The sequence below is a fragment of the Ranitomeya variabilis genome, chromosome 7, assembly GCF_051348905.1.
Source record: "Ranitomeya variabilis isolate aRanVar5 chromosome 7, aRanVar5.hap1, whole genome shotgun sequence".
NCBI lineage: Eukaryota > Metazoa > Chordata > Amphibia > Anura > Dendrobatidae > Ranitomeya > Ranitomeya variabilis.
The window spans coordinates 149,937,941-149,961,485 of NC_135238.1; the positions used below are offsets into that span (position 1 = coordinate 149,937,941).

At 44.3% G+C, this 23,545-nt stretch overlaps 1 protein-coding gene across 2 annotated transcripts in view; it reads left to right on the plus strand.

The window, feature by feature from the left end:
* LOC143784153 (aldehyde oxidase 1-like) overlaps positions 1 to 23,545 on the plus strand; it is a 291,675-nt gene that overhangs the window by 140,258 nt on the left and 127,872 nt on the right. The window lies entirely within an intron of this gene.

Below are 23,545 nucleotides of genomic sequence, written 5' to 3' on the forward strand. Positions count from 1 at the left end.
ATGTGTTAAAGTGGAGAATTGCTAAAACATATTCACACAGTCATCTATATAAATCAATAATATAATTGGCAATCAATGAAAGCTGTGTATAGTTGACACAAAATATCACTCACCCCATTCATTCAATAGTGCCAAAGAACGGCGTACTCATTAGCAAAGTGCACATAACAGGAAGTACAGAGGGGATAGATGGGAGGTGCGAATACTTCCGCTCATGCTCGGTTGTTCACTGAAGTATTTGGCGCCATCTTGGTGAAGAAGAACTATTCAACGGCGCAGGCACCAGGAAGCACCAATGACAACATCCTCTATTGCTTGACACGCATGCTCAGAAGAGAGTAAAGGTATTACGCACCATTTTAGAAGTGGGAGCAACAAGTGCAGATTCCCACAATTGATTGAAGTATTAATAATTCTGATTTATTTATAAATACGATTCAATACAGATTTTAATAGAAATTCAATATACAGCGAGGAGGCATTATCAACGCTGTTGATATCCCTGATGGCCATTCAGGCTAGTTGCCTAATTTAAAGACAGAGCCAGGAACAGTCTGTACCAATCAGCTTTCATCCATCACCTCTATTTATTTTGTGAGGTTTCTACGAGATAGATCATTCAGATAGATCAAGTGTTCCGTGTGTATGGTGTTGGGTTTGGGCTTGGGTAGCTGATAGGGCACTATAGGGTCAGGAGGGACAGCCGACGCGGAGTGGGGGCATCATGTCAACTTTATTGGTGCCAACCGCCACTGCCAGGAAAGTTCAGTTTTTCTAGGCGCCTATTAGGGTTTTAGTAGGAATTTGGTACCCTCATTTGAGTTTCCTGGCTTTTATTGGATCCTTACCTATCAGCTTTATCACCTAGCTCGTTTTTTTGGTGTTGGTAATTGGTATTATTGAAAAACTAATATTAATTGAGAATTTAATAAAGATATTTTTATAGGGTTTTTTCTCTTTGGGGTAATTTAATTAATATACCCTTCAAAAAAATATTTTGGTTTTGTATACTTTAGTGCTATGGCAGGGTTTCTAACGGGACCTTTGAACACGAATAGCTGGCTTGATGAAGTAAGGGAGGTGTTCTCCGAAGCTGAGGTAGATGCAGGTACATCTGCGGGCCCAAATCTGAAAACTCTGTTCTCTGAACTTTTGATCACCTATTAGGAGAACATCAAGTCCTGGTGGGAAGTACAATCACTCGATAATTATATAAAATGGGATTGTCCCAAGGGGGCTGAGATTTAACATCTTCTCAGCCCTAAGAAGTAGATCCAGAAGGTTACTTGAAAGGTGGGAAAAATTATCTATTGCCTCCTCCTTGAGGTTTATGCAAATTCTCCTGGAGGAAGAAAAGTGTACCTTTGAAAACACTTCAAAAAAATTGAAAGAGCAGATTGATGAGATTCTGAAACATAAATCAATGGCTGATTTTGCTATTATGGAAGAAAACCTAAAATCAGCAGTTGAGAAATATAAAATTGCTCTGAAAGATAGAATCATGAAAAGTTTCTAAGGGATCTAACTGAGTTTAAAGGGAACCTATCACCCCGTTTTTTAAAGATTAGATAAAAATAGTGTGAAATAGGGGCAGAGCTGGGCTTTACATTAGTGCCTTTTTGGTGCCTTTACACCCCCGTTAGGCTGCCGAAATACCTTAGTGAAGTGGCCGTTTTGTCCTGTCACTCAAGTTGGTCAGGTCGGATGGGCGTGGTCACAGCGCTGTTTGTCCCCCAGGATCCTGCTCATCATTACGTTGGTGGCGTAGTGGTGTGCGCATGACCAGCAGGCGAATCCACTGCCCAGGAGATGAATAACGGCGCGGTCTTCGCTATTCAGCCGTTTACCGGTGGGCGCGGCCATCTTTCCTGTGGCCGCGCCTGCGCAGATGGAGCGCTCTGCTGCCCGGGGCTTCAGGAAAATGGCCGCCGTGATCTCCATCTGCGCACGCGCGGAATCCCGCGGCCATTTTCCTGAAGCCCCGGGCAGCAGAGCGCTCCATCTGCGCAGGCGCGGCCACAGGAAAGATGGCCGCGCCCACCGGTAAACGGCTGAATAGCGAAGACCGCGCCGTTATTCATCTCCTGGGCAGTGGATTCGCCTGCTGGACATGCGCACACCACTACGCCACCAACGTAATGATGAGCAGGATCCTGGGGGACAAACAGCGCTGTGACCACGCCCATCCGACCTGACCAACTTGAGTGACAGGACAAAACGGCCACTTCACTAAGGTATTTCGGCAGCCTAACGGGGGTGTAAAGGCACCAAAAAGGCACTAATGTAAAGCCCAGCTCTGCCCCTATTTCACACTATTTTTATCTAATCTTTAAAAAACGGGGTGATAGGTTCCCTTTAAAGAAAAAAGAGCTTATAATTTTGTGGATAGTACTACTACCAATACGAGACCTCCCACTACTATAGAAATCTCTTCCTCTGATATTGAGTCATCAGATCCCAACTATCAACCAAGGGAAACTTTTAGGCCCTACAGAAAGGCTAAAGGCTCAGGAAAGAGAAGAACAAGATGGCGGGGACCAGAACGTGTGGATATCTGCACACAATTATCCTCTGGTCCCTCTTCAACTACTCCATCTTTTTTAGAGAACAGGGATATATACGGTACCACCTTTGGGGACGAACAGTGGTCCACAAATAATTGAGCAAGCTGAGGAGCTAATACTGAAACGCCACAGGGCAGGTGAAGGGATAAATGAGATTATCAATCTATCAAATCATGTCTTGACTAGGGATGAAAAAAACATACTCCAGGCTGGGTTATCATTTGTTCCAACAACTAGATTTGACCCCTTCTAATGGGTAAAGGATATTAATTTGTTTCTGAGGAAACTCAGATGGAAGAAATTCTTCGCCCATAATGATCGTAACAAATGTCAACAGCCAGGCTTAATGCCAGATGATCTGGAGGATGTACGTCTTCTCACGGATTTGGCAGAAGAGGGAGCTAGAGGCTTAAGAGAAGGTCCCTTTACAGATCTTAAACCAAAAAGCATGAAAAGGCCACCACTGGGGGATCAAGGGATCATTGATGCCTTTCAAAAATTAGTTGTGGCAGATATTAAAAAGATCAACCCAAGATATAATTCGGCTGCCTCTAATATAACTGAAGGGGAAAAAAATGCTCTAGAAAGCCTATAACTAGATACATCATTAATAATAAAACCTTCCAATAAAGGGGGCAACATGGTATTGATGAACAGACTGGACTATGTGAAAATGTGTAATGACATCCTATCTGATAAGACTACTTATGAGACTTTACGTCAAGATCCCTCCCTGCTATGCAAAAAGATGTTGAATGATATCTCGGTGAGAGCCAAGACTGCCCACTTAATCTCAAATGATGAGTTTAATTTTCTCTTACCCAAGTATCCTGTTATTGCAACATTTTATGCAATTTCAAAAGTCCATAAAGGCTATCCACCCTTGTAAGGGAGACCGATAGTGTCGGGAATAGACGCTCTGGCCCAGAACAGTAGCGTCTATCTCGACCAAATTTTGAGAACATTTGTTGTGGCTTTGCCATCATATGTAAGGGATACCACTGATCTCTTAACAAAGCTGGATGGGATCACAGTGGAACCAGGTACAACACTGTTCTCAATTGATGTGGAGGCCCTATATTCTAGTATACATCATGATGCAGGCCTAAAAGCGGTGGAATACTTTATGAACACCAGAGGGAATCATCTATTTCCACATAATGGTTTTGTGTTGGAATTACTGGAGTATATTCTATGGCACAATTTTTTCCTGTTCAACGGCAAATACTACCACCAGCTCAGGGGCACCGCTATGGGTAGCCCCTGTGTGCCCTCTTATGCCAACTTGCTCCTGGGCTGGTAGGAGGATATAGTGGTCTTTGGGGATGGGGATGTCATCTGGGGCCCCCATATCCAATTCTGGGGCCGTTACATAGACGACATCCTCATCCTATGGACTGGAGAAGTATCTACCTTTTGTGCCTTTATGGATTTTCTTAATAATAATCAATTGTGGTTGAGGTTCACACATGAAGTGGGAGGCAACGCTATAGCCTTCCTTGATGTGAGAATTTCAATTGAGAAAAATGTGTCAATCAAAACCCATTACCATCGAAAACCCACAGCAGTCAATAGTTTACTAAGATGGGAAAGCTATCATCCTATTCCCCTCAAGCGTGGCATCGCCAACGGGCAGTTTTTGAGGCTGAGGAGAAATTGCTCTTTGGGTACTAATTTTAACCACAAGGCCAGGGACCTTAAGAAAAGGTTTTCTGACAGGGGTTTCCCTAGAGCAATACTGGAAGAAGCTTGTAATAATGCCCGAATGACTGACAGAGCCACACTGCTTAACCCACGGTTGAGGAGTAATGAAGAACCTAAAACAAGATTAATAGGAACATTTGATGATCAACAAACAAGAATTATGGGGATTCTGAGAAAACATTGGGGAATTTTGAGAACTGATCCGGACTTAGCTAAATGGATTTCCCCTTATCCTTCGGTAACTTACAGGAAGAGGAAGTCCATCAAGGACAGTGTAGTGAGTAGCCGCTATAACCCCCCTAAGAAAGCAGAGACATGGATAACTAATAGGGCTGTGGGCACGTTCAAATGTGGTCATTGTAGCTTTTGCAAGTGTATTTCACCATCCAATACATTCCAAAGTTCAGTAACAAAACGTATCTATAAGAACAAGTGCTTTGCGAACTGTAAAACAGAGGGTGTAGTCTATCTATGCACATGCTCCTGCCCCATGGATTATGTGGGGAAAACAAAACGGCAATTACATGTGAGAATAGGGGAACATTTAGGCGACATTAGAAATAAGAGAGACACTCCACTAGCAAGACACGTTAATTCTGTACATGGTGGGAACCTGGATAGTATCTCATTTAACGTTATTGAGGTAGTTAATTGTTGTGAATTAGACTTTTTTGGCTCCCTCTAGTGGTTACTAGTGATATGACTCTGGGATTTCCTTCCCTCTGTCTGCACCCAGCTGGGTCGTTACTTCAGGGGTGTTGCTATATAAACCTCCTGGAACCCTTAGTCCAGTGTCTGGCATCGGTGTTATCAGACACATTCTGTTTGCTCCTGTTTGCTGGTCCTGGTTCGTGCTAAATTAAGCTAAGTCTTGCTTCTTTGTTTTTTGGGTTATTTGTTTGCTATCATTTTTGTCCAGCATGTACTAAATGTGATTCCTGACCTTGCTGGAAGCTCTAGGGGGCTGGTGTTCTCCCCCCGGGCCGTTAGACGGTTCGGGGGTTCTTGAATTTCCAGTGTGGATATTTTTGATAGGATTTTTTGCTGGCCATATAAGTTATCTTTCTATATTCTGCTATTAGCTAATGGGCCTCTCTTTGCTAAATTCCTAGCTCATTCTTATGTTTGTCTTTTCCTCTTACCTCACCGTTATTATTTGTGGGGGGCTTCTATCCAACTTTTTGGGGTATTTCCTCTGGAGGCAAGAAAGGTCTTTCTTTTCCCTTCTAGGGGTAGTTAGCTCTCCGGCTGGCGCGAGACGTCTAGGATCAACGTAGGAACGTTCCCCGGCTGCTGGTATTTGTGGTGCTAGGATTAGTTATATGGTCAGCCCAGTTACCACTGCCCTATGAGCTGGTTTTCTGTATTTACTGACTTAGCATTATTCCTGAGACCCTCTGCCATTGGGGTCATAACAGTATGCCAGGCCAATATTGAATGTTTAAAGCATTGCAGAAGTGGGATAATAAGAAAGGAAATTCTGAGTTTTTTTTTTTCTTCCTTCTCTTCCTCCCCTTTACCTTTGAGTGGCGTGTGCTTGCTGCAGACATGAATGTGCAGACCTTGATTACAAGTGTTGACCAGCTGGCAGCTCGTGTGCAGGGTATACAAGATTTTGTTACCAGTAGTCCTATGTCTGAACCTAAAATACCTATTCCGGAATTGTTTTCTGGAGATCGATTTAGGTGTAGGAATTTCAAGAATAATTGTAAATTGTTTCTTTCTCTGAGACCCCGTTCATCTGGAGATTCTGCTCAGCAAGTTAAAATTGTTATTTCTTTTTTACGGGGCGACCCTCAGGATTGGGCTTTCTCGCTAGCGCCAGGAGATCCGGCATTGGCGAATATTGATGCGTTTTTTCTGGCGCTCGGATTGCTTTACGAGGAACCCAATCTTGAAATTCAGGCAGAAAAAGCCTTGCTGGCTATTTCTCAGGGTCAGGATGAAGCTGAAGTGTATTGCCAAAAATTTCGGAAATGGTCCGTGCTTACTCAGTGGAATGAGTGTGCTCTGGCCGCAAATTTCAGAAATGGCCTTTCTGAAGCCATTAAGAATGTGATGGTGGGTTTCCCCATTCCTACAAGTCTGAATGATTCTATGGCGCTTGCTATTCAAATTGACCGGCGTTTGCGGGAGCGCAAAACCGCTAATCCTCTGGTGGTGTTGTCTGAACAAACACCTGATTTAATGCAATGTGATAGAATTCAGACTAGAAATGAACGGAAAAATCATAGACGTCAGAATGGGTTGTGTTTTTACTGTGGTGATTCTACACATGTTATATCAGCATGCTCTAAGCGCCTAACAAGGGTTGTTAGTCCTGTCGCCATTGGTAATTTGCAACCTAAATTTATTTTGTCTGTGACTTTAATTTGCTCTTTGTCTTCTTACCCTGTTATGGCGTTTCTGGATTCAGGTGCCGCCCTGAGTCTTATGGATCTGTCATTTGCCAAGCGCTGTGGTTTTGTTCTTGAACCGTTAGTAAATCCTATTCCTCTTAGAGGTATTGATGCTACGCCATTGGCGGAAAATAAACCGCAGTTTTGGACGCAGGTGACCATGTGCATGACTCCTGAACATCGGGGTGATTCGTTTTCTTGTTCTGCATAAAATGCATGATTTGGTCGTTTTGGGTCTGCCATGGTTACAGACCCACAATCCAGTCCTGGATTGGAAGGCAATGTCTGTGTCAAGTTGGGGCTGTCAGGGAATTCATGCTGATTCCCCGCCGGTGTCTATTGCTTCCTCTACTCCTTCGGAAGTTCCTGAGTATTTGTCTGATTATCAGGATGTATTCAGTGAGTCCAGATCCAGTGCTCTGCCTCCTCATAGGGACTGTGACTGCGCCATAGATTTGATTCCAGGTAGTAAATTTCCTAAGGGAAGATTATTTAATCTGTCAGTACCTGAGCATGCCGCAATGCGTTCATATATCAAGGAGTCTCTGGAGAAGGGGCATATCCGTCCATCCTCTTCCCCTCTTGGTGCGGGATTCTTTTTTGTGGCTAAGAAGGACGGATCTTTGAGACCTTGTATTGACTATCGGCTACTGAATAAAATCACTGTAAAATTTCAGTATCCTTTGCCTCTCTTGTCGGACTTGTTTGCCCGGATTGAGGGTGCCAAGTGGTTCACCAAGATAGATCTTCGTGGTGCATACAACCTTGTGCGCATTAAGCAAGGTGATGAATGGAAGACTGCATTTAATACGCCCGAAGGTCATTTTGAGTACTTGGTGATGCCTTTTGGGCTTTCTAATGCTCCCTCAGTATTTCAGTCCTTTATGCATGATATTTTCCGGAAGTATCTGGATAAATTTATGATTGTTTATCTGGACGATATCCTGGTTTTCTCTGAAGATTGGGACTCACATGTGGAGCAGGTCAGGATGGTGTTTCAGGTTTTGCGTGAGAATGCCTTGTTTGTTAAAGGCTCAAAGTGTCTCTTTGGAGTACAGAAAGTTCCCTTTTTGGGGTTTATTTTTTCCCCTTCTGCTGTGGAGATGGACGCAGTCAAGGTCCGAGCTATTCATGAGTGGACTCAACCCACGTCAGTTAAGAGTCTTCAGAAGTTCTTGGGTTTTGCTAACTTCTACCGTCGTTTTATCGCTAATTTTTCTAGCGTTGTTAAACCTTTGACGGATATGACCAAGAAAGGTTCTGATGTTGCTAACTGGGCTCCTGCAGCCGTGGAGGCGTTCCAGGAGTTGAAGCGCCGGTTTACTTCGGCGCCTGTTTTGTGCCAGCCTGATGTCTCACTTCCCTTTCAGGTCGAGGTGGATGCTTCTGAGATTGGGGCAGGGGCCGTTTTGTCACAGAGAGGCCCTGGTTGCTCGGTAATGAGACCATGTGCTTTCTTCCCTAGGAAGTTTTCACCTGCTGAGCGGAATTATGATGTGGGCAATCGGGAATTACTGGCCATGAAGTGGGCATTTGAGGAGTGGCGTCATTGGCTCGAGGGTGCTAAGCATCGTGTGGTGGTCTTGACTGATCACAAAAATTTGATGTATCTCGAGTCTGCTAAACGCTTGAATCCTAGACAGGCCCGCTGGTCATTGTTTTTCTCCCGTTTTGACTTTGTGGTCTCGTATTTACCAGGTTCAAAGAATGTGAAAGCTGATGCTCTTTCAAGGAGCTTTGTGCCTGACTCTCCTGGAGTCACAGAACCTGTTGGTATTCTTAAAGAAGGAGTTATTTTGTCAGCCATTTCTCCTGATTTGCGACGTGTGTTGCAGAGATTTCAAGCTGGTAGACCTGACTCTTGTCCATCTGACAGACTGTTTGTTCCTGATAAGTGGACCAGCAGAGTTATTTCCGAGGTTCATTCCTCGGTGTTGGCAGGTCATCCGGGAATTTTTGGCACCAGAGATCTGGTGGCTAGGTCATTTTGGTGGCCTTCCTTGTCACGGGATGTACGGTCATTTGTGCAGTCCTGTGGGACTTGTGCTCGAGCTAAGCCTTGCTGTTCCCGTGCCAGCGGGTTGCTCTTGCCCTTGCCTGTCCCGAAGAGGCCTTGGACACATATTTCCATGGATTTAATTTCTGATCTCCCGGTGTCTCGGGGTATGTCTGTCATCTGGGTGGTATGTGATCGCTTTTCAAAAATGGTCCATTTGGTGCCTTTGCCTAAGCTGCCTTCCTCTTCCGATCTGGTTCCTGTGTTCCTTCAGAATGTGGTTCGTTTACACGGCATTCCTGAGAATATTGTGTCTGACAGAGGATCCCAGTTTGTTTCCAGGTTCTGGCGATCCTTTTGTGCTAGGATGGGCATTGATTTATCATTCTCGTCTGCCTTTCATCCTCAGACTAATGGACAAACTGAGCGAACTAATCAGACTCTGGAAGCTTACTTGAGGTGTTTTGTTTCGGCAGATCAGGATGATTGGGTGACCTTCTTGCCGTTGGCTGAGTTTGCCCTAAATAATCGGGCTAGTTCCGCTACTTTGGTTTCGCCATTTTTCTGCAACTCTGGTTTCCATCCTCGTTTTTCCTCGGGACATGTGGAGCCTTCTGACTGTCCTGGAGTAGATTCTGTGGTGGATAGGTTGCAGCAGATCTGGAATCATGTGGTGGACAACTTGAAGTTGTCACAGGAGAAGGCTCAGCGTTTTGCCAACCGCCGCCGCGGTGTGGGTCCCCGACTTCGTGTTGGGGATTTGGTGTGGCTGTCTTCTCGATTTGTTCCTATGAAGGTCTCCTCTCCTAAATTTAAGCCTCGCTTCATCGGTCCTTACAAGATATTGGAAATCCTTAATCCTGTGTCCTTTCGCTTGGATCTTCCGGTTTCGTTTGCCATTCACAACGTGTTCCATAGGTCTTTGTTACGACGCTACGTTGTGCCTGTGGTTCCTTCTGCTGAGCCTCCTGCTCCGGTGTTGGTTGAGGGCAAGTTGGAGTACGTGGTGGAGAAGATCTTGGATTCTCGTCTCTCCAGGCGGAGGCTTCAGTATTTGGTCAAGTGGAAGGGTTATGGTCAGGAGGATAATTCCTGGGTGGTTGCCTCTGATGTGCATGCGGCCGATTTGGTTCGTGCCTTTCACGCTGCTCATCCTGATCGCCCTGGTGGTCTTGGTGAGGGTTCGGTGACCCCTCCTTAAGGGGGGGGTACTGTTGTGAATTAGACTTTTTTGGCTCCCTCTAGTGGTTACTAGTGATATGACTCTGGGATTTCCTTCCCTCTGTCTGCACCCAGCTGGGTCGTTACTTCAGGGGTGTTGCTATATAAACCTCCTGGAACCCTTAGTCCAGTGCCTGGCATCGGTGTTATCAGACACATTCTGTTTGCTCCTGTTTGCTGGTCCTGGTTCATGCTAAATTAAGCTAAGTCTTGCTTCTTTGTTTTTTGGGTTATTTGTTTGCTATCATTTTTGTCCAGCTTGTACTAAATGTGATTCCTGACCTTGCTGGAAGCTCTAGGGGGCTGGTGTTCTCCCCCCGGGCCGTTAGACGGTTCGGGGGTTCTTGAATTTCCAGTGTGGATATTTTTGATAGGATTTTTTGCTGGCCATATAAGTTATCTTTCTATATTCTGCTATTAGCTAGTGGGCCTCTCTTTGCTAAATTCCTAGCTCATTCTTATGTTTGTCTTTTCCTCTTACCTCACCGTTATTATTTGTGGGGGGCTTCTATCCAACTTTTTGGGGTATTTCCTCTGGAGGCAAGAAAGGTCTTTCTTTTCCCTTCTAGGGGTAGTTAGCTCTCCGGCTGGCGCGAGACGTCTAGGATCAACGTAGGAACGTTCCCCGGCTGCTGGTATTTGTGGTGCTAGGATTAGTTATATGGTCAGCCCAGTTACCACTGCCCTATGAGCTGGTTTTCTGTATTTACTGACTTAGCATTATTCCTGAGACCCTCTGCCATTGGGGTCATAACAGTTAATCCCCCAATTAGACAGGGGGATTGGGACAATAAAATTCTTCAGCGAGAGTCTAGGTGGATTTTCTGGATGGAAAGCATGAGCCCTGAAGGTATTAACGAACAACTTACCTATACATGCTTCTTCTAAAGCCTATTCGTACTATATTGAGTGATGGATTACCCTTTTGGTCCAAGTGTAACTAATTTGTAGTTTGTTTGGATTGCAGTCTAATTTTAGTTCTGCAGCATTACCTACATCATTTAGTTTATGGGGGTATTTTTGTTTCTGGGCTAATACCCCTTTTTCCCACAACAGGATTTGCAAGATTACTTATCTGTGAGTATCTGATGTGGCTATCCCTAGCTCTAGAAGCTAGTAGAAAAGCGATAGGAAGTATGGAGGTGTATTAAGCAAGATTGTGGTGGTTCCGTCCATAACATATAGGGTGATAATGCGTATAGCACATCAGCCCTTAATGTGTCTGGCCGAAGCAGGATAGTATGATAGCATCTGCGTTCCACAAGGAGGAGGTGCCAGGCTCACTAGCGGAAGCTCATACCCGGGACAAAAAAGGAGGCTTGGAGTGGAAGCTGGCGTGCGTGTCACCTGATGGATCAGGTGAGCAGATTATATTGAAGCGAATATACGCACCAATGCCCGAAACTATAACGGGGCAGCGTGGCTAACCAAGCACCCTAAAACAAAATAACATAAAATAAAATGAGCAGCAGCTAGGTTGATTACGGTAACCGTGTTTTTAAATAGAATGCGGGATCTTCTTACTTATTCACATCTATTTTTCTATGCCACTACGGCGTGCTCCTATCTATGGTCCCCTGATGAGCCCTTACAGGAGGGTGCGAAACACGTAGGGACCGGGACAAGGACATTGGGACAAACAACTCGATGTTATCCAGATAAGTGACCTACTATGGTTTACTGGGCATGCTAATTTACTGCAATATGAATGATGACATTTACAGTATGGCACTGGGCGGTGTTGTGACTATGACACCTATAGTATGGCATTGGACTGTGCTGTGATTATGAGAGAACAGTGTAATGCAGAAAATAATACATCTATTTAGTATGCTGTGAGGACATTGGGACAAATGATTCTATGTTATCCAGAAAAGTGACCTACTATGGTTTATTCAGCATCCTTCTTTACTGTAATATGAATTATGACACTTATACGATGGCACTGGGCTGTGTTGTGATCATGAGAGAATAATGTAATGCAGGAAATATTATATCTATTTAGCATGCCAGTTATGTGTAGCTTGATCGCTGAGAGTTATTGCCTGAGCCAATTGAGAAATTTTAGTATTTAATCATCATTGAATGCTTGGGCTCTCTAGGAGGCATTATCTCGCTGTTGATATCCCTGATGGCCATTCAGGCTAGTTGCCTAATTTAAAGACTGAGCCAGGAACAGTCTGTACCGATCAGCTTTCATCCATCACCTCTATTTATTTTGTGAGGTTTCTACGAGATAGATCATTCAGATAGATTAAGTGTTCTGTGTGTATGGTGTTGGGTTTGGGCTTGGGTAGCTGATAGGGCACTATAGGGTCAGAAGGGACAGCCGACACGTAGTGGGGGTGCCATGTCGACTTTAGGGTGCCAACCTCCACTGCCAGAAAGGTTCAGTTTTTCAAGGAGCCTATTAAGGTTTTAGTAAGAATTTGGTACCCTCATTAGAGTTTCCTGGCATTTATTGGCTCCTTACCTATCAGCTTTATCAACTAGCTCGTTTTTTTGGTGTTGGTAATTGGTATTATAAAAAAACTAATTTTAATTGAGAATTTAATAAAGATATTTTTATAGGGTTTTTTCTCTTTGTGGTAATTTAAACGGTAGAGATCCCACCATTCTTCGTGGGTGGTTGCTAACATGACAAAGAAGATTGTTTTTGTCAGTCGGTTTTACAAAAATTTCACTTGCTAATTGATTATTACCATATTTGACCCACATATCAAGAAATAGTATTTCTGTCTCTGAGTATGTAAGGGTAAATTTAATGTCCTCGCTGAGATCACTTAAAAAGTTGTGATAAACATTGAGTTCTAAAGTCCAATATAAATTTAACTGTAATCGGTGTATATGTTGTATTCAGAAGTCTATCATGTACAGGAGCAAGGCCTACTTCATGATTAATTGAAGTATACAAATGTGGCACCCCAGGAGTTCAGTTGCCACAGTGGCATTGCCTCCCTCACAGGAAGTAATGTCATGCCTGGAAGCAAGGAGGGGTCCCCTTACCAGGTGTCAGTAGGAGAGAAGTAGAGCAGAACCTGGGGAGTGGAGCTGTGATTAAACTCACCCCAGAGCTGAGCGCTAGGAACTGGATACCGGAGTCTCAGCAGCTAAATCTAGAGGGCAAGGGACTGCAGGTCTCCTGGCCTGATCTAACACCCGGCGGCACAGCAGCATACCAGAGCCTGGAGCCAACACAAAGGAGCAGCACCTGTCATAGGCTCGAGCTGCCTGCCATGTGGGCAACGGTTAGTTTTTAAAAATAGAGAGAGACAGTTAGTTAGCAGCAGGAGGGTGAGCTGTTAGGCAGCAAGGAAAAAGGGAGGACAGCGCAGAAGGAAGGCCTCCGTACCTACCTGGCAAGGTGTATCCAAAAATTGCTTCCAGGCTGCCCGGCTCTCCATTACGATCTGTTACCAGTACCCCAGTCTGTACTATTAACCATCAAGTAAAGGTAAAGAAAACTACAGCCCTTGTGTCATTAAGTGATCTCTTGCGCCCTCAGTCCTGCACCACAAAGTACACAAAGCCTGACCTAAACGGAACCGGTAGCCCTGGGGCCCCGCTCCACCTGTGGGGAGCAGAACCATCCCAGCTGCGTCACCATCAGCCCCAGCAATCTCCTTTAGCAGGGTCGGCCATCCGTTGCCGAACACCACAGGTGGCGTCACGTTAAATCCCATATACATATTCCCCATTTTTAGGCACAGCCTGAGCCAGGGAGTCAGGTCACAGCCTCGTCACATCCCGTGACCTGGTTCCGAGTACCCCACAGCCCTGGTGAGTGTGTCACACAGATACTACATCAAAAGATGCCAGAATTACTTTACCTTCCAATTTAATGGTTTCCAGTTTGCTCAAAAAAATCAGTGGTATCCAATACAAAGGTTGTACCTTGTCTAGTAAATGGGCTCAATATTTTGTCAGACACCAATATGCCTAAATATAGACCCACTCCCTGAGACTATGGGGCGATCCAGGGGATTTTTCAAAGATTTATATATTTTTGGTACTACATACAAAACTGGAGTAATTGGATTCTCTATCAATAAGAATTTGAAGAGATTCTCATCTATTAGTTTAAGATGAAGAGCTTCATCCAGTATGTATTTGATTTTACTAGCAATTATAAAATTAGGGTCCCCGTTCACTTTCTAATAAACTTTTGCATCTGATAATTGACGTCTTATTTCAGCTAGAGAACTCTTGGTATCCATGATGACAACGGTGATGACGCCATTATGGGCCAAGGCATGCAGAGCCGCATTCTCTGCACTAGAAAAGTTTGGATATCTAAATTGATCTACTGTCTGATTAGTTCTTTATTCAATATCTTAACTGTCATATCCTATCCACATGCAACTAGGCAGCCAGACAGAAAATTAATATTCATTATATATTTTAATTAGAGATGGACAGACACTTGGATGTTCAGGTCCGGTGGGTTCAGCGGAATAGTTACAAAAAGTTCGAGTTTGGGTACCAGAACAGTACCCGTACCGGAACCCAGACCCCATTCATTGAATGGGGGGCCCGAACATCTAAGCCAGAAAAGTCAAGGAGAGACCTGCCCATAGGCCACCCTGAAGCACAAACAGTATGTCTCCTTGATGAGGAACATGTTTGTGCTTTGGAGCGGCCTGTTGATAGGTCTTTCCTTGGTTTCTCTGGCTTAGAGCAGGAAGATAAGACTTTGCCTACAGTCCTGCCCCAGAGCACAAACAGTCTGTCTGTATGATGAGGAACATATTTGTGCTTTGGGGTGGCCTGTGGGCAGGTCTTTACTTGGTTTCTCTGGCTTAGAGCAGGAAGATAAGACTTTGCCTACAGTCCTGCCCCAGAGCACAGTCTGTCTCTATGATGAGGAACATGTTTGTGCTTTGGGGTGTCCCTTGGGCATGTCTTTCCTTGGTTTTTCTGGCTTAGAACAGGAAGATAAGACTCCGCCTACAGTCCTGCCCCACAGCACAAGCAGTCTGTCTCTATGATGAGGAACATGTTTGTGCTTCGGGGCGGCCTGTGGGCAGGTCTTTCCTTGGTTTCTCTGGCTTAGATTAGGAAGATAAGACTTTGCCTACAGTCCCGCCCCGGAGCACAAGCTTCTCATTAACTGAAAACTTCTAACACTGATTACACGAGAACCATAAGACTAATTTCTTCACCCTAGGTAGTATTTTAATCAGTTTATCACTGCCAACATGACAGTGTCTGTAGTTTACTTAGCAAAATCCCGCTGACAGGTTCGCTTTAAACTAGAACATTGTGGGAAGGGAAGTAAAAGGTCAGGGAAAGCCATACAGCAAACAAATACTATTGAGAACTCTGCTTTTAGAAGTGGAAAGGAAACACAAAGACAAAAACATCAGAATTAGGCCGGGATCACACACAGCGGGATACGGCCGAGTCTTGCAGGTTAAAACCAAGCTCTGGCACCGGCACTCCAGAGCGGAGCGTGCGGCCGCATAGCAATACATGGAGCTGCACGCTGCGCTCCGGAGTGCCGGTGCCAGAGCTTGTTTTTAACCTGCGAGACTCAGCCGTATCTCGCTGTAGTGTGACTCAGGTCTAATAAAAATATTGGAGGAAGAGAAACCAATCACAAACTAAGATATTTCTATACAAATGCGCAGAGCATGGGCAACCAAAAAGGAGAATTGGAGATACTAGCGCAGGAAAATAAATATGATGTCAATGGCATCACTGAAATTTGGAGGGACGATACTCATGATTGGAATACAATGCTTGAAGGATACAACTTATTTACAGGAAACAGACTTAATAAATGGGGGGGGGGGTGTCGCATTGTATGTTAGAAAAACGTATATCTCCACAAAGATTCGAGCTTCAGAGACTGGGAGTTCTGTGGAGACTGGGTAAGAATACAAGGCCACCATTGTAAGCATTTACTACAGGTCACTTTGGCAAGCTGAAGATTCATTGTGGATTGATTCTTTATGCATCAGATGACCAGGTTCTCAAAAAAATCTGACATAGTGATTATAGGACATTTCAACTATTCAGACATTTGTTGGGAATCTCTCTTGGGCAAAAGTAACAAGTCCAGCCAAGTTTTATCCTCTTTTGCTGACAACTTTATCTTCCAAAAGGTAGAAAACAAGGGGATCTGATACATTGGATCTACCTTAAACAGGGAGGAAATGTTTGAGGAGGTAAGGGTGGCTGGAAACATATGGGGCAGCGATTATGCTATCAGAGAATTTTGGATAACTAGAGGAGGAAGACCAGCGAGGACTCAAACTTCAAGGTAGGATTTCAGAAAATCAGATTTTAAGGAACTCAGAAAGAGGATAAGAAGGATCCAATAGCTGGATATCCTTAAGTACAGAAATGTCTGGGAAGGAATGGAAAATTTGAAAATTGAGATTCTCAAAACACCATGGTTAACAATTCCGAAAAGAGGGAAGAATAGCAAGCATTTAAGGAAACATAGAACTTAAACACATGTTAAAAAATAATTAAATGTTTATCAAATGGAAAGAGGGGGCATATCTAAAGAAAGATATCATGCTGTCTGAAGAACCTGCAGGGCACCAATCAGACTAAAGGGAACCTGTCACCTCCAAAATCAAAGGTGAGCTAAGCCCACCGGCATCAGGGGCTTATCTACAGCATTCTGGAATGCTGTAGATAAGCCCCCGATGTAAAGGTACCTTCACACGAAACGACTTTGTAACGATATCGCTAGCGATCCGTGACGTTGCAGCGTCCTGGCTAGCGATATCGTTTAGTTTGACACGCAGCAGCGATCAGGATCCTGCTGTGATGTCGCTGAATAAAGTTCAGAACTTTATTTGGTCGTCAGATCGCCGTGTATCGTTGTGTTTGACAGCAAAAGCAACGATACCAGCGATATTTTACACTGGTAACCAGGGTAAACATCGGGTTACTAAGCGCAGGGCCGTGCTTAGTAACCCGATGTTTACCCTGGTTACCAGTGTAAAATGTAAAAAAAACAAACAGTACATACTTACATTCGTATCCCCCGCCGTCTGCTTCCCACACTGACTGAGAGCCGCAAAGTGAAAGTGAAAGCACAGCACAGCGGTGACGTCACCGCTGTGCCCTGCTACTGCCGGCGCTCAGTCAGTCAGTCAGTGCAGGAAGCGGACGCCGGGGGACGCGAATGTAAGTATGTACTGTTTGTTTTTTTTACATTTTATGCTGGTAACCAGGGTAAACATCGGGTTACTAAGCGCGGCCCTGGGCTTAGCAACCCGATGTTTACCCTGGTTACCCGGGGACCTCGGCATCGTTGGTCGCTGGAGAGCTGTCTGTGTGACAGCTCTTCAGCGATCAAACAGCGACGCTGCAGCGATCGGCATCGTTGTCGCTATCGCTGCAGCGTCATTTCGTGTGAAGGTACCTTAACCTGAAAGATGAGAAAAAGAGGTTAGATTATACTCACCTGAGCGGGCGGTCCGATCCGATGGGCGTAGCGGTCCGGTCCAGGGCCTCCCATCTTCTTACGATGACGTCCTCTTCTTGTCTTCATGCTCCGGCTCCGGCGTACTTTGTCTGCCCTGTTGAGGGCAGAGCAAAGTACTGCAGTGCGCAGGCGCCGGGCCTCTCTGTCCTTTCCCGGCACCTGCGCACTGCAGTACTTTGCTCTGCCCTCAACAGGGCAGACAAAGTATGCCGGAGCCGGAGCGTGAAGACAAGAAGAGGACGTCATCGTAAGAAGATGGGAGGCGCTGGACTGGACCGCGATACCCATCGGACCGGACCACAGCGGGAACGCCTCTGGGTGAGTATAATCTAACTTCTTTTTCTCATCTTTCAGGATACATCGGGGGCTTATCTACAACATTACAGAATGCTGTAGATAAGCCCCAGATGCCAGTGGGCTTAGCTCACCTTCGATTTTGGGGGTGACAGGTTCACTTTAAAGTTGATAATGAATTAAGGGTATGTGCACACGTCCGGATTTCTTGCAGAAATTTCCTGAAGAAAACCGGAAATTTTCTGCAAGAAATCCGCATTTTTTTTTTGCGTTTTTTTCGCGTTTTTTTAGCATTCTGCAAGCGTAATTAGCTTGCAGAATGCTAAAGTTTTCCAAGCGATCTGTAGCATCGCTTGGAAAACTGACTGACAGGTTGGTCACACTTGTCAAACATACTGTTTGACAAGTGTGACCAACTTTTTACTATAGATGCTGCTTTTGCAGCATCTATAGTAAAAGATAGAATGTTTAAAAATAATAAAAAAAATAAAAAAAATGCTTATACTCACCCGCAGACAGCTGATCTCCTCACCGGCGTCCGTTCCATATAGATGGTGTGCGCGCAGGACCTTCCATGACGTCACGGTCACGTGAGCGGTCACATGACCGGTCTCGACCAATCACAGGACCGTGACGTCATCGGCAGGGTCCTTCACCGCACACCAGCTACAGGAACCGAACGGCAGCGTGCAGCGGTGAGGCGGGAACACTGCGGGGGACATCGAGGGTGAGTATAGGACTATTTTTTATTTTCATTCTTTTATTTTTTGACCACTTATATGGTGCCCAGTGCGTGGAGGAGAGTCTCCTCTCCTCCACCCTGGGTACCAACCGCACATAATCTGCTTACTTCCCGCATGGTGGGCACAGCCCCGTGCGGGAAGTAAGCAGATCAATGGACTCCTAGGTGTGCGGAATCCCTGCAATTCCGCATTTTTAATGAACATGTTGCTTTTTTTTCCGCTATGCGATTTTTTCGCGGAAAAAATCGCAACATTTGCACAAAAAATGCGGAATACACTGTAAATAATAGGAGGCATATGTTAGCGTTTTTTTCACGTTTTTATCACGTTTTTATAGCGAAAAAAACGCAAAAAATCCTGAACGTGTGCACATGGCCTAAGGCTTGCAAGAGACGTCAAAAGCAATAAAATAGGATTTGGGGGTATGTCAAAAGTAAAAGAAAAGTCAAAGATGCTATAGGATTTTTACAGGATGAAAATTGTGAAGTGATAAATAATGATGTTGAGAAGACTGAACTTTTAAATTCCTATTTTGCATCTTTTTTTCTCTCAAACTAAATGTGGCATCAACTGATCTTTGCTGTACTTTAGCAAGAGTAACAGCATTCACATTATCTATAAACAGAGAGATAGTGAGGGAATACTTAGCTAACATACTTAAATTCAAGTCTCCAGATCCAGATGAATTACATCCTACGATACTGAAGGAGATAGCAGAGGAAATTATTGAATCACTCTCCATAATCTATGAAAATTCTTGGAGAACAGAAGTCCCAGAAGACTGGAGAAGAGCGAATGTTGTCCCTATCTTCAAAAATGAGAAGAAGGTCCATCCAGGGAACTATAGACAACAAGTGTGCAAGTACCTGGATGAAAATTAAGTGATTATCCAAAGCCAGCATGGGTTTGTAACTAATAAGTCATGTCAGACTAACTTAATTTCCATTTATGACAGAATCACTGATTGAGTGGATCAGGGAAACACAGTAGATATAGTATATCTTGACTTTAGAAAAGTATCTCATACCACCCTTATTGAAAACATGGAATGGACAAGGTAACTTTTAGGTGGATTCATAACTGGCTTAGTGATCATACCCAAAGAGTGGTTGTAAATGGCTGCACATCCAGTTGGAAGAATGCCATCTTCATAGATTATTTAAATGAAGGAATTGAGGGTAAACTCATTACATTTACTGATGACACAAAGCTGGTAGGGATAGCTAATACTAGAGAAGAGAGAGAGAGGATTCAAAAAGATCTAAACAAACTGGAATTGTGGGAAGCAACTAATAGAATGCTTTTTAACAGGGAGAAATGCAAAGTCCTACATTAGGGAAGAAAAATTAAAACAGATTATACAGAATGGGAGGAATAGGGCTAAGCAACAGAGCATGTGAAAAAGATTTGAGTATACTAATAGATCACAGACTGCATATGAGTCAACAGCGTGATGCAAAAAAGCAAACACAATTCTGGGTTCCATTAACAGAAGCATATAGTCTAGGTCATGTGAAGTCATTATTGCCCTCTACTCCTCTTTTGTCAGACCTCATCTGGAATACTGTGTCCAGTTCTGGGCACCACATTTTTAAAAAATTCATGAACAAACTGGAGCAAGTTCAAAAAAGAGTGACCAGAATGGTGACCGGTCTGCAAACAATGTCCTATGAGGAACGGTTAGAGGATTTGGGAATGTTAAGCTTGCAAAATAAAAGACTGAGATACTTAATAGCTGTCTACAAATATCTCATGTGCTGTTAAACTGTAGAGGGATCATCCTTATTCTCATTTGCACAAGGAAAGACTAGAAGCAATGGGATGAAACTGAACTGGAGGAAACACAGACTAGATATTAGAAAAAATGTATTGACAGGCTGCCACAAGAAGTGGTAAGTTCTTCTGCAATGGAAGTCGTCAAGCAAAGGCTGGACAGATATCTGTCTAGGATTGTTTAGTGAATCTTGCATTGAACAAGGGTTGAATCATTTTTATCATTGTAACAGCGCCAACATGACAATGCCTTTAGTTGACTTAGCAAACTTTTGCTGACAGGTTCTCTTTAATATCAAGAAGGCACACAAAAAACCTACACTGTGCTCCAACCCACATCCAAAAAAAGGGCTGGCTCCTGGACATCCTGGAGTCCAAAGAGAAATATGTCCAGCCCAATATCTGTGAAGTGGACAACATCAGGCATCATTAACTGCCTATTATACCCTTCTTATTGGAGGTTTCTAGCTACTTCCCCTGAGTGTAAATGGAGAATGCGAGCCATACAGGTATTGATAGTTGAAATACCACACACATTAAACTACCATTCCTTTTCATCAATACGTCCGGATTTTCATTTGTTCAGCAACGCGGACAATATCCACAAAAATCCTTTGTATGGTACCCAAAAGACATAAGAATGGCTAAGAATACAAATGGGAGAACCTAGTACAACAAAAACAAATGTACATTTAACCCCTTTCTGTCATCGGACGTACTATTCCGTCCATGTGGGGTGGGCCCTAATTCCCAAGGACGGAATAGTACGTCCAGCACGATCGGCCGCGCTCACGGGGGGAGCGCGGCCGATCGCGGCCGGGTGTCAGCTGCCTATCGCAGCTGACATCCGGCACTATGTGCCAGGAGCGGTCACGGACCGCCCCCGGCACATTAACCCCCGGCACACCGCGATCAAACATGATCGCGGTGTGCCGGCGGTACAGGGAAGCATCGCGCAGGGAGGGGGCTCCCTGCGTGCTTCCCTGAGACCCCCGGAGCAACGCGATGTGATCGCGTTGCTCCGGGGGTCTCCTACCTCCTATCCCTGCAGGCCCCGGATCCAAAATGGCCGCGGGGCTGCATCCGGGTCCTGCAGGGATCACTTCCGGGTGCCGAGCAGGCTGCAGATGAAAGCTGCAGCCTGCACGGCTGTAAGTGAGATCGGAGATCTCACAGAGTGCTGTGCACACTGTGAGATCAGCGATCTGTAATGTCCCCCCCTGGGACAAAGTAAAAAAGTAAAAAAAAAATTCCCACATGTGTAAAAAAAAAAGAAAAAAAAAAATTCCTAAATAAAGAAAAAAATATATATATTATTCCCATAAATACATTCCTTTATCTAAATAAAAAAAACCAAACAATAAAAGTACACATATTTAGTATCGCCGCGTCCGTAACGACCCCACCTATAAAACTATATCACTAGTTAACCCCTTCAGTGAACACCGTAAAAAAAAAAAAAAAAAAACGAGGCAAAAAACAACGCTTTATTCTCATACCGCCAAACAAAAAGTGCAATAACACGCGATCAAAAAGACGGATATAAATAACCATGGTACCACTGCAAACGTCATCTTGTCCCGCAAAAAACGAGCCGCCATATAGCATCATCAGCGAAAAAATAAAAAAGTTATAGTCCTCAGAATAAAGCGATGCCAAAATAATTATTTTTTCTATAAAATAGTTTTTATCGTATAAAAGCGCCAAAACATAAAAAAAATTATGTAAATGAGGTATCGCTGTAATCGTACTGACCCGACGAATAAAACTGCTTTATCAATTTTACCAAATGTGGAACGGTATAAACGCCTCCCCCAAAAGAAATTCATGAATAGCTGGTTTTTGATCATTCTGCCTCACAAAAATCGGAATAAAAAGCGATCAAAAAATCTCCCGTGCCTGAACATGTTATCAATAAAAACGTCAACTCGTTCCGCAAAAAACAAGACCTCACATGACTCTGTGGACTCAAATATGGAAAAATTATAGCTCTCAAAATGTGGTAACGCAAAAAATATTTTTTGCAATAAAAAGCTTCTTTTAGTGTGTGACAGCTGCCAATCATAAAAATCCGCTAAAAAACCCGCTATAAAAGTAAATCAAACCCCCCTTCATCACCCCCTTAGTTAGGGAAAAATAAAAAAAATAAAAAAATGTATTTATTTCCATTTTACCATTAGGGCTAGGGTTAGGGCTAGGGTTAGGGTTGGGGCTAGGGTTAGGGTTGGGGCTAGGGTTGGGGATAGGGTTAGGGTTGGGGCTAGGGTTGGGGATAGGGTTAGGGCTGGGGATAGGGTTAGGGCTGGGGATAGGGTTAGGGCTGGGGATAGGGTTAGGGCTGGGGCTACGGTTGGGGGCTAGGGTTAGGGTTGGGGCTAGGGTTAGGGTTGGGGCTAGGGTTAGGGTTGGGGCTAGGGTTAGGGTTGGGGCTAGGGTTAGGGTTAAGGCTACGGTTAGGGTTGGGGCTAAAGTTAGGGTTAAGGGTTGGGGCTAAAGTTAGGGTTAGGGTTTGGACTACATCTACGGTTGGGAATAGGGTTGGGATTAGGGTTAGGGGTGTGTCTGGGTTAGAGGTGTGGCTAGGGTTACCGTTGGGATTAGGGTTAGGGGTGTGTTTGGATTAGGGTTTCAGTTATAATTGGGGGGTTTCCACTGTTTAGGCACATCAGGGGCTCTCCAAACGCGACATGGCGTCCGATCTCAATTTCAGCCAATTCTGCGTTGAAAAAGTAAAACAGTGCTCCTTCCCTTCCGAGCTCTCCCGTGCGCCCAAACAGGGGTTTACCCCAACATATGGGGTATCAGCGTACTCTGAACACATTGGAGAACAACTTTTGGGGTCCAATTTCTCCTGTTACCCTTGGGAAAATACAAAACTGGAGGCTAAAAAATAATTTTTGTGGAAAAAAAATATTTTTTATTTGCATGGCTCTGCGTTATAAACTGTAGTGAAACAATTGGGGGTTCAAAGCTCTCACAACACATCTAGATGAGTTCCTTAGGGGGTCTACTTTCCAAAATGGTGTCACTTGTGGTGGGTTTCTACTGTTTAGGTACATTAGGGCCTCTGCAAACGCAATCTGACGCCTGCAAACCATTCCATCTAAGTCTGCATTCCAAATGGCGCTCCTTCCCTTCCGAGCCCTCCCATGCGCCCAAAAAGTGGTTCCCCCCCACATATGGGGTATCAGCGTACTCAGGACAAATTGGACAACAACTTTTGGGGTCCAATTTCTCCTGTTACCCTTGGGAAAATACAAAACTGGGGGCTAAAAAATAATTTTGGGGTGAAATTTTTTTTTTTTTTTCCCACGGCTATGCGTTATAAACTGTAGTGAAACACTTGAGGGTTCAAAACTCTCACAACACATCTAGATGAGTTGCTTAGGGGGTCTACTTTCCAA